This window comes from Eucyclogobius newberryi, unplaced genomic scaffold (assembly GCF_026437365.1).
Source record: "Eucyclogobius newberryi isolate DKJ021-1_F unplaced genomic scaffold, fEucNew1.0.hap1 SCAF_18, whole genome shotgun sequence".
Lineage (NCBI taxonomy): Eukaryota > Metazoa > Chordata > Actinopteri > Gobiiformes > Gobiidae > Eucyclogobius > Eucyclogobius newberryi.
The window spans coordinates 20486767-20496411 of record NW_027315812.1 but is presented as its reverse complement, the minus strand read 5'-3'; positions in this window follow the sequence as shown (position 1 = coordinate 20496411).

Below are 9645 nucleotides of genomic sequence, written 5' to 3'. Positions count from 1 at the left end.
GAAATTGATCCCATTGCAACACACCAACAATGGGCTCACAGTGTTCTATTTTCTCCCAGGACCAGGCTTGTTATGCTTGGCTGGCTGGTTCATCCTTTTAAATCAATCCTTGGGGACATAACAGCGTGTCCCACCACCTCTGTTTTCATCTGATAACACACTGACAAGAGTTCACTGATAAACAGCACAGCGCAGTGACGCTGGGGGAACATGGAGGGATGGACTTAAAAAAGAAAGACAATTCTACATAAATGCAGGGCAGCTAACAGCCATTTGTGTGTCCTAAGCAGAAATGGTCAGTGGTGCCCCCAACACACTTATTTTTTTTAATGTATTTATTTATTTAATATGGACATAGCATTTACATTGGACGAACCAGATGCAATGTTTTAAGTGTTATAGCAAAATAAGCTAATTTTCAACACCTGTCCATAGGAGGCTTTTAGAATTAAAACAATACAACATTTACAGACTATATACAATATTCCATTGTAGAAAAAGCTTCAGTTGTAGTCATCTGGACTCAGTTAGAAAAATTAGACGTTTCGACTCTCATCCAAGAGTCATTGTCAGTAAGAGAATTTAGGTCGAGAACTCCGATATTTGTACTATTACATAGTATAGAATAGTACAAATATCAGAGTTTTCGACCTAATTCATTTTATACATCACCATGTGTACAGTTCTGTCCTGATTTCAGCCACAGTTTCAAACACTTCTAATAAAGGTGATTATGTCAGTCTGCAGTTTTAAATGTGTGGAATAATGTGTATGGAGTTTGATGTCTTTAATATAAACTCAAAGTGATTATTTGTGTTAATATATACATGGAAATGCAATTTTATAAATATCGCATGAATCAAAATCCTAAGTGGAGTTTGGGGCAGTCTTCCAAAAAGCCTTCAACAAAAATCATATAATTTCCTGCATTCTGTTGCATTTTAGTTATAATATTATTAGCAACCCAAGTTTATTATGAGGACCCCCACAGTACCTAAATATCCTTGCTCCGCCCCTGCTCCAGCGTCACTCTGAGCCCTTCTCCTGCTCTTCTGCAAAACAGATCGAGGCTCTAGAAAAGAGTACAAGCTGCGAACTATTGAATCTTTCTGTTGCATTTATGAAAACATGATTTAGACGTTTGTAAGAAGTTGAACCCCTTTGGCTTTGTGCACACCGTGCTGTCAGCTGTCAGGTGTCAATTTTCTATCATCTATAGACCATTTTGCTCCTTGTGTTTTGTAAAATACGCCCAGCTCTGATGATCTCCTGTGTCTGTTTAAACTGTCTTTCTGAGCTGCCCGTGCAGAGAAATTTGAGTCCTCGTTAGTTTTGAATTGATAATGAACTAATTCTAGCCTTCCAGTTTAATTGCAGAAGTAATCGTGCAGCTGCTGCACAAATAGCCTATTCTGTAATTCAGTCTAAACTGCTTGGTCAGGTTGGTGCCCCTCGGAACACATGATGCCTTTTGCAATGCACGTTTTATGCGTAATGGGAGTGGCGGCACTGCGTACATTGGAAAAAGGACATTGTGTTATTACTGTAAGAATGGGAACACACCAGCACATCTCAAAGGAGAAGCACAAAATCACATATTTCAAAAGAATTTTGTTGGAAAAATGTATCACAGTATTTTCATAACACCAAGTCAATGTGCACATTATTACTGGGAAGAACTGGTTGTTAGATAATTAATCACCATCATGTGTTTTTACTCCATGTTCACAGTTTACACTCACATTTCCAACAACGCCACCTGAGATTCTGGCTCAGGACCAATCTAATCGAAGGCACGCAAGTTAGTCGTTGGAACAACAGTGGCATGGTTTAAGTTATTGATACATTTATTAATACAAATCGTCGATGTTCACAGTCCGTTGTCTTCATAGGAGACAGGTTGTCATACGAGCATTCACAAAAAGCGTTCAGTTAAAGCGTTCCCAACAAAAGGCAAGACAGGGTCCTCTCCAGGCACCTGGAACGGGATGGCTGCAGCACGGCGCAGCTAGCGCGTGAGGCTTTACGCCGCATAGCCGCCCGGCCAACCGAACGCCGCACATCCCGGAGGTCGCACACCACGCGGGCCCATGGCAGCACCGCGGCACACTGAATAATGACACTTGTTAGACATACAATGTTTTCTCATTCACATACAACTCAAAATACCTGGACTGAGGAGCGAGGTGGAGCACCCAGCAACCAGGAAGTGTGTGAGGTCAGAGGCCGACTGACGTCACCAGACAGCAATTTATGGACGTACGCTTGATCGATTCACCTATCAGGGGCGTCTAAGCAGTGGCAGGGGCCCGCCTGCAGGCTATCCTGCCACACTATGTTTCATAAATACTGCTCTGAGATCAGTGAGGCACTGCAGACAGTCTTCAACACGGGTGTTCCATTTGACTTTAAAACAATGTCTCTCGGATGTGAAACTCCAACAATGGAAATGATAGAGAGATACCTGTGGAATGTACGTTTGGCAGCAGCAAAAAAGCAATAACAAGGAACTGGAAGACTGGGACCAACGACAAAATGGAAAGACTAACTTTTCTGTTCTGTGTTTTTACTTTTTGTTTCTGTTTTGCAGAAGAAAGGTACATTACATATAACTTTAATGGTGTGTATGGGAACTTATCTACCCTGTATTTATTTCCTTGTGTCATTATTATTGTTCAAAGCTTTCACTTCTCCACAGATCTCAATAGTTTCCAGCTCACAGTAAAGATGTAAGTTCGTCTTTCGCAATAAAAACACTTGTTATGAAATAAATGCTTATATTTTAATGCATTTATTTGCTGAACTGTTACCCAACTGGGCTTTAATGGGAGTGTTTGCTCATCATTAGTTTACTCAAATGTTGTTCATGCATGAGTAATCTTGTATTGTCCGGAGTGCTCAGAAAATTCCTGTTCTCACCTACCCCCTATCCCGTTCCATATCCCTGTATTTAATTAGTGAGTATTTGAAAAACGAATACTCCTGCCCTGTCCCAATACTTGCACTACGCACTACATACTTGACTGACATTCTGAAAGTGCATGAAGTGTGTGGGTGCACAAGGGCACAGGGGAGGTAAACAGCAGAATTGGAACAGTCTGTACTTCAGGGTGTTGTGGATGCGATGAAGAAAAACTGCAACATAAAACAGCGGCGTTGTCAAACCGCGGTTGAAATAATCACAAAGCTGCAGCTCAGTTTAGATTGGATAATTTGCTGAATTGGCCACAAACAAATGAGAACAGGCTTGACATTTCCACAGTGTTGTTGCTGGACAGTCACAGATTTTGTTTAAAATATCATCATTTTAACTGTTAAGACATTGTTTTTCATTGCATCCAGTTAGAGCTTGCTGCTACATTGCTAAGACAGAAGCGCTGTGTCGTTTGAAAACATCACAATGAAATTCATTGAGGGGAATGTACTTGCCTGAAGTCTGCATCGCTCCACACAGAGGTGAGAGAGCCTGAGGTGAAGTGCTGATCAAAACATTCATTCTAAGATTTGGGACAACCTGCACACTTCAGCGGCTCATCGTGAATGTGCATCTGCAGCAAGCGCGAGCATGAGGACAGGGCCCTCTAGACTTCAAGATGTTTATCAGGCTTATCAGTTCTGCAGTTTCTAACTAGAAGTCGGTGGACCTGTTTCTATTAATAAGCTGTTTTAGATCAATATTGCGGTTTCCAAAGTAAAATTATGATCTACTTATGTTATTGCTCAATACTAAGAATCTGAGAAAATAATTGTATGTCGAGAGTTGTGTAAAAGAATGATGAAGTTACCTTGACTTTTATAGCATTTTCAAAACAGACCAAGAGCATTTTGAATACAACAGTAGACAGTTCTGAAATATGATTCTCATTAAAAACTGAGAAAAGAAAAAAACAATAATTCTCATTCATGTTTGGAAAATTTCAATCTTGAGAAATTTTGCGTGGTGATATTGATTTTCCGATTTCAGAGCTCTTTCTTGCAGCTAAATTTAAAAGTTAATTAATTAACACAAACAAACTTAAAAGATAGGCTTGAAAATGAATCGTTGTGATCCATTGTTTAGGTTTGGCCCATTTTCAGTGTAAGACTCAGCTCTGTACAATGACTTCTCAGAATGCTGTTATCTGCACTCTGCACATGTAAGACCACACTCACCCGGGGCTCAACAAAGTGTGCCCTGGGAGACTGTGAAATCACAATCTTCACTTTAAAGAGGAGTAATTTGAATAGATGCAAGTTTGGGTGCAAATGAGTTAGAGAGTCTTCATATCTTTAACAATATGCATTTTGTATGAACAACACTGGATTCATGGTATTCAGACCTTTTCTCCTCCTTTTGACTTTGACTAGGAAAAATCTTAAATACATGTGTGAACTTGCCAAGGTCAAAGTACCCCTGTTATTTTTGGGGCTGTGTGTTATGTGGCTGCACAGAATGTTCTTTCCGGGATTATTATTTGTTAATTTGAATTTGATTTGAATATTTTTTTCTGGAATACTCCAAGAATAAATCATTCATATCTTCCCTCCTTCCTCCCCTGGGCAGCTCGGACCACAACCTTGTACATCTGAGGCCTGTGTATGAACCCATCGTGCGCAGGCAGCCTGTGGTGTCCCGTGAGGTGAGGATGTGGTCTGCTGAGAGCGAGGAGGCTCTGAGGGACTGATTAAGCACCACTGTCTGGACTGAGCTCTATGGCCCACATGGGAAGGACATCAACACCATCACAGAGTGCATCACAGACTACATCAACTTCTGTTTTGAGAACATTGTTCCCTCCCGGACGGTGCGGTGTTTTCCAAACAACAAGCCATGGATTAACCATGAACTGAAGGCTCTGCTGAAGGAGAAGTAGAGAGCCTTCAGGTCAGGGAACAAGGAGGAGCTGAGGACTGTGCAGAAGGAGCTGAGGAGGAAGATCAGGCAGGCCGAGGCCGGCTACAAGAGGAGGATGGAGGAGCAGCTGCAGCAGAAGAACATTCAGGGAGTGTGGAGGAGCCTGAAAACCATCTCGGGCTTCAAAATCCCCCCTGCCCAGACAGAGGGGGATCTACAGTGGGTGGATGATTTGAATACTCACTTCTTGAGATTTGATCGGTCACCCGCCCCTCCCCCCGCACAGCTGCATGCTCCCTCTTCCACAGCCGGACAATGCCCTGCATCTGTTCCTCTTCACTTCTCTGCCCCGGAACATCAGCTCCCCACTTCGGCTGGACTCACCCATCCCCCCAGAACACAGTCCCCCTGCCAACCACTGACTGTCACAGCAGCACAGGTGAGAGGAGAGCTGAAGAGGATTAAAGTGAGGAAGGCAGCAGGACCTGACGGCATCAGCCCCAGGCTCCTTAAGTCCTGCGCAGATGAACTGTGTGGAGTTATGGAGCATGTCTTCAACATGAGCCTGAAGCTGAGCGTGGTACCACAGGTCTGGAAGACCTCCTGTCTGGTACCTGTGCCCAAGACACCGCGCGCCAAAGACCTCAACAGCTTCAGGCCGGTGGCTCTCACGTCCCACCTGATGAAGACGCTGGAGCGGCTGGTCCTGGACCACCTCCGCTCCACCGTGAGCTCAGCCATGGACCCGCTGCAGTTTGCATACCGGCCTGGCATCGGAGTGGAGGACGCCGTCATCTCCCTGCTGCACCGCTCTCTCTCTCACCTGGAAAAGCCTGGCAGCTCTGTGAGGATCCTGTTCTTCGATCTTTCCAGCGCCTTCAACACCATCCAGCCGCTGCTCCTGAGGGACAAGCTGGAGACGGCTGGTGTGGAGTATGACCTGGCAGAGTGGATCCTGGACTACCTCACGGACCGACCCCAGTTTGTGAGAGCACGGGACTGTGTGTCTGACACTCGGACCTGCAGTGTGGGGGTGCCCCAGGGCACTGTCCTCGCGCCCTTTCTCTTCACCCTTTACACTGCAGACTTCAGACATGACACGGACAGCTGTGTCCTGCAGAAGTTCTCTGATGACGCTGCCATCATTGGACTCATCACGGACGACGATGATGCGGAGTACAGGGGACTGGCGCAGGACTTTGTGGACTGGTGTCAGCGGAACCACCTCCTCATCAACGCGGGGAAGACCAAGGAGATGGTGGTGGATTTCCGCAGACGCCACCCCACTGCCCCCTCACCTGTGAACATCAAGGGACGGGACATTGAGAGAGTGGACTCACACAAGTACCTGGGTGTTCATCTGAACCACAAACTGGACTGGACTCACAACACAGACGCACTGTACAGGGAGAGCCAGAGTCGGCTCTACCTCCTGAGGAGACTCAGGTCTTTTGGAGTGACAGGGCCACTCCTGAAGACCTTCTATGACTCTGTGGTGGCATCAGCCCTCCTGTACGGTGTAGCCTGCTGGAGTAGCAGCATCACAGAGAGGGAGAGGAAGAGGCTGGACAAAGTCATCAAGAAGTCCAGCTCCGTCCTGGGCTGCGCTCTGGACTCGGTGCAGGAGGTGGGGGACAGGAGGGTCCTGGCTAGATTCACTTCTATGCTTGACCATGAGTGCCACCCCCTGCAGGACACTCTGTCCGCTCTGGAGAGCAGCTTCAGTGAGAGACTGATCCACCCTCGCTGTGTGAAGGAAAGGTTCCGTAGGTCTTTCCTTCCTGCTGATGTCAGACTTTATAACAAACACTGTTAGTCCTGAACACTCGCAATACTGACCTAACCATGTGCAATTCCGTCATATGTGCAATTACTGTCGTGATTACTGTGAAATTCATGTGCCGTCGTGACACATATTCATGTGCAATTACTGTCATGACCACATGCAATGGTATTTATGTATTTGTTTATTTATAGTATTTATTATTTATTTTTATTATTTTTCCCCTCCATCCCTTGTTGGGAAATGGGAGGTTTTGTCTATGGGAGTTTTTGTTTATAGAAGATCTTCTACTGAGAGTGTTTTTCAAACTTCCTATGAGTGATCTGTTCTTTTCTTCTGTATCTGCCTCTGTATCTACCTGCGTTGTGTAATGGCAGAAAATGGGTCATGTCATGTCATTCTAATGTTGTTTTAGGCCATGACATGTCACGGAATTAATATCTTCGTTGTTCTCCTGTGTGCAGATGGGATAAGAATATGAGGTCCTGATTATACTGAATATCTACTGTCCGGCGCCTCTTAATCATCAATTAAAGCGTCAGGACCGGATTCGGTGTGGAAATGGTCTTTGATTAAACCTCTGAAGAGATGGCTGGAACCGTCACAGACGTGATAGTCTGGTCTATCTCTTTTTGAGCTGATTTGGGTTGTGATTATGTTATGTTTGTTACCACCTATAAAAGGTGTACTTTGTAAATTGTAAAGTTAGGTAGGGACAGAACGAACTTGTCTTTGGGAGAGTGAGGGTGTTTATCCACTGTGCACGTGAATAAACTTCCACCTTTTGAGAGAGACCGAGAGACTCTGTTTCTGCTTCAAGTTATTGCCTGGTTACTCTTTACTTGATCATTGTTTACAGGAAACTGCCGTAACAATTGCAACAGTGAAATTTCCCAATGTGGGACAATAAAGGAATATCTTATCTTATCTTATCCTATCTGACCCATGATGCATGATTTTTGCAAATGCCAGTCGAGAGTGGTAGGATTACAATTGTTAGAGCACTAATAAAGCACTTTGTTTGCAGTTCTAGATACTGAAGTGTGTTGGCTGCATAAGTGATTATTAAAGGGGATACAATATTAAGCAAAATTGACATTAATGATTTTAATCTTGTTTCCTCATCATTAGTTTCCTCAAAGTTGTTTTGATTGATTCATGCATGTTTGAGTAATCTGTTCTGCCTTGCAATTGAGGCTCAAGTGCTCAGCAAATTCCTGTTTTCACCTAACCCCTATCTCCACCCACATCCCTGTACTTAACAACCTTTACATTGGCTCCTAGAACACGTTATGCATGGATAAAAGAGAGTTTAGACCCTTCAAAAAAATTGCAAAAGAATAATAATTCCTGAGCAAACGCTGAGTTGATCTTGTGATAAACTGCTGCATTTCCAGTGATGATGCCTTGATAACCTATTTTTGAGTCAACAGATGTAGCAAAACAAAGTTGAGCCTCGAGACAGAAGCCCACATCCAGAGCGTGTCGCGACTCTGTGTTGATACTGCAGCTCGTAATCTGCCACAATTCCATGCACGCTCTTGAGTAACACTGACAACAGGAATGGATTTTCCCTGCAGATTGCAAAAAGATCGAGCTCTTCTGTCTAAAACAAGAAAAACAAACAAGACAAATTATAAATACAAATTTAAGAAAGTAAGGCATGCAAAGAAAAGGCCTTGAAGAAGGATAAGGCAAGGTAAGTTTATTTGTGGCGCACATTTCATACACAAGGCAATTCAAAGTGCTTCACACAGCAGGAAAAATACATTAAAATCACAAAGAAATTACAGAAACAGGAATACAATAAAATTAACTAAATAAGAAATAAAAATAGAGGAAAAAGAAAGACCTTTTAATTTGAATACATTTAAAAGGTGCTATTTTTAAGCTAAAATTTAAAGGTGTAGGGTACTACCTCAAAATAGTCCCAGATACATCTTTTAGTATTTAAAATGTCAAAAATAAAAAATAAATAAAATAAAAAATGAAAAAGGGTAACATGTAAATAATTTAAGACATAAAAGAGAGCAAAGAAAAATCCTTTCAGTCATATATAGGTTAAGAGCAACATAAATATTACTTCTAATATAAATGACAATCTGCTGCTTGTTACGGTGAAGTGTCACTATACAATAATTCGTTAAAGTTCACTGAAGTACTTAGTTATTACATAGATAGATGAAAGAAAACTCAACTCATGGTGTGTTTTGGATGAGGAAACAACACCAAGATTTACGTAATATGACCTTCAAAACACACCTGTTCTTTCCACTTTGAAGTACCTGAAGTATTTGTACTACTTGAATACTAGTACTAATACCTACACTTTTGTACAGTGGCAAACATTCTCCACGTCAGACTATATGACTCATTACTTAAGTACTGTTTACCTGGAGCCTCCTCTGCTGCCTCCCACCGCTGATGCTGACAGCTTTTCATTATCTGCTATTTCAGGCTGTTGCCGTGCATGAACAATCTCACACAAGTTCAAATAGACTCCCTGAAGTTATCGAAGTTTTTCTATTCATTTGTCCTGGAATCGTATGACTGAATTGTATATAATTTATTGATTTCTTGTAATTAGTTCTTTGGGTTGCAGTAAAGCATTTCTGTAAGCAATGGAATTGTCCACGCTTTTGGTCCCATTTTCTCCTCTGTAAGTTATGAAGCACAATTTTGGCTCCTAACAACCGTATAATCATAATTTTAAGGTTAATGCTCGACTACATCATTATCGTAAATGGTAATAATTATGAAGATTAGCCATTTCTTTATATCAAAGCCATTTTCAAGGCCAAGCTACAGCCATTTTCCTTTCATTCTTACTGCCTCATTCAATTAAGTTTTATTCGTTTTAATCCCACTGTCTTTATTGCACCATAAAATATATTTTGGTGATGGAAAGTAGACTTGAGTATGATAATATATTCAAGCAAAGGGGAATAAAATGGTTGCAGTATTAGAATTGATTTGAGTATTAGTACAAGTATAAGAACATAGAAGTAGTTTATAAGTATTATTATTT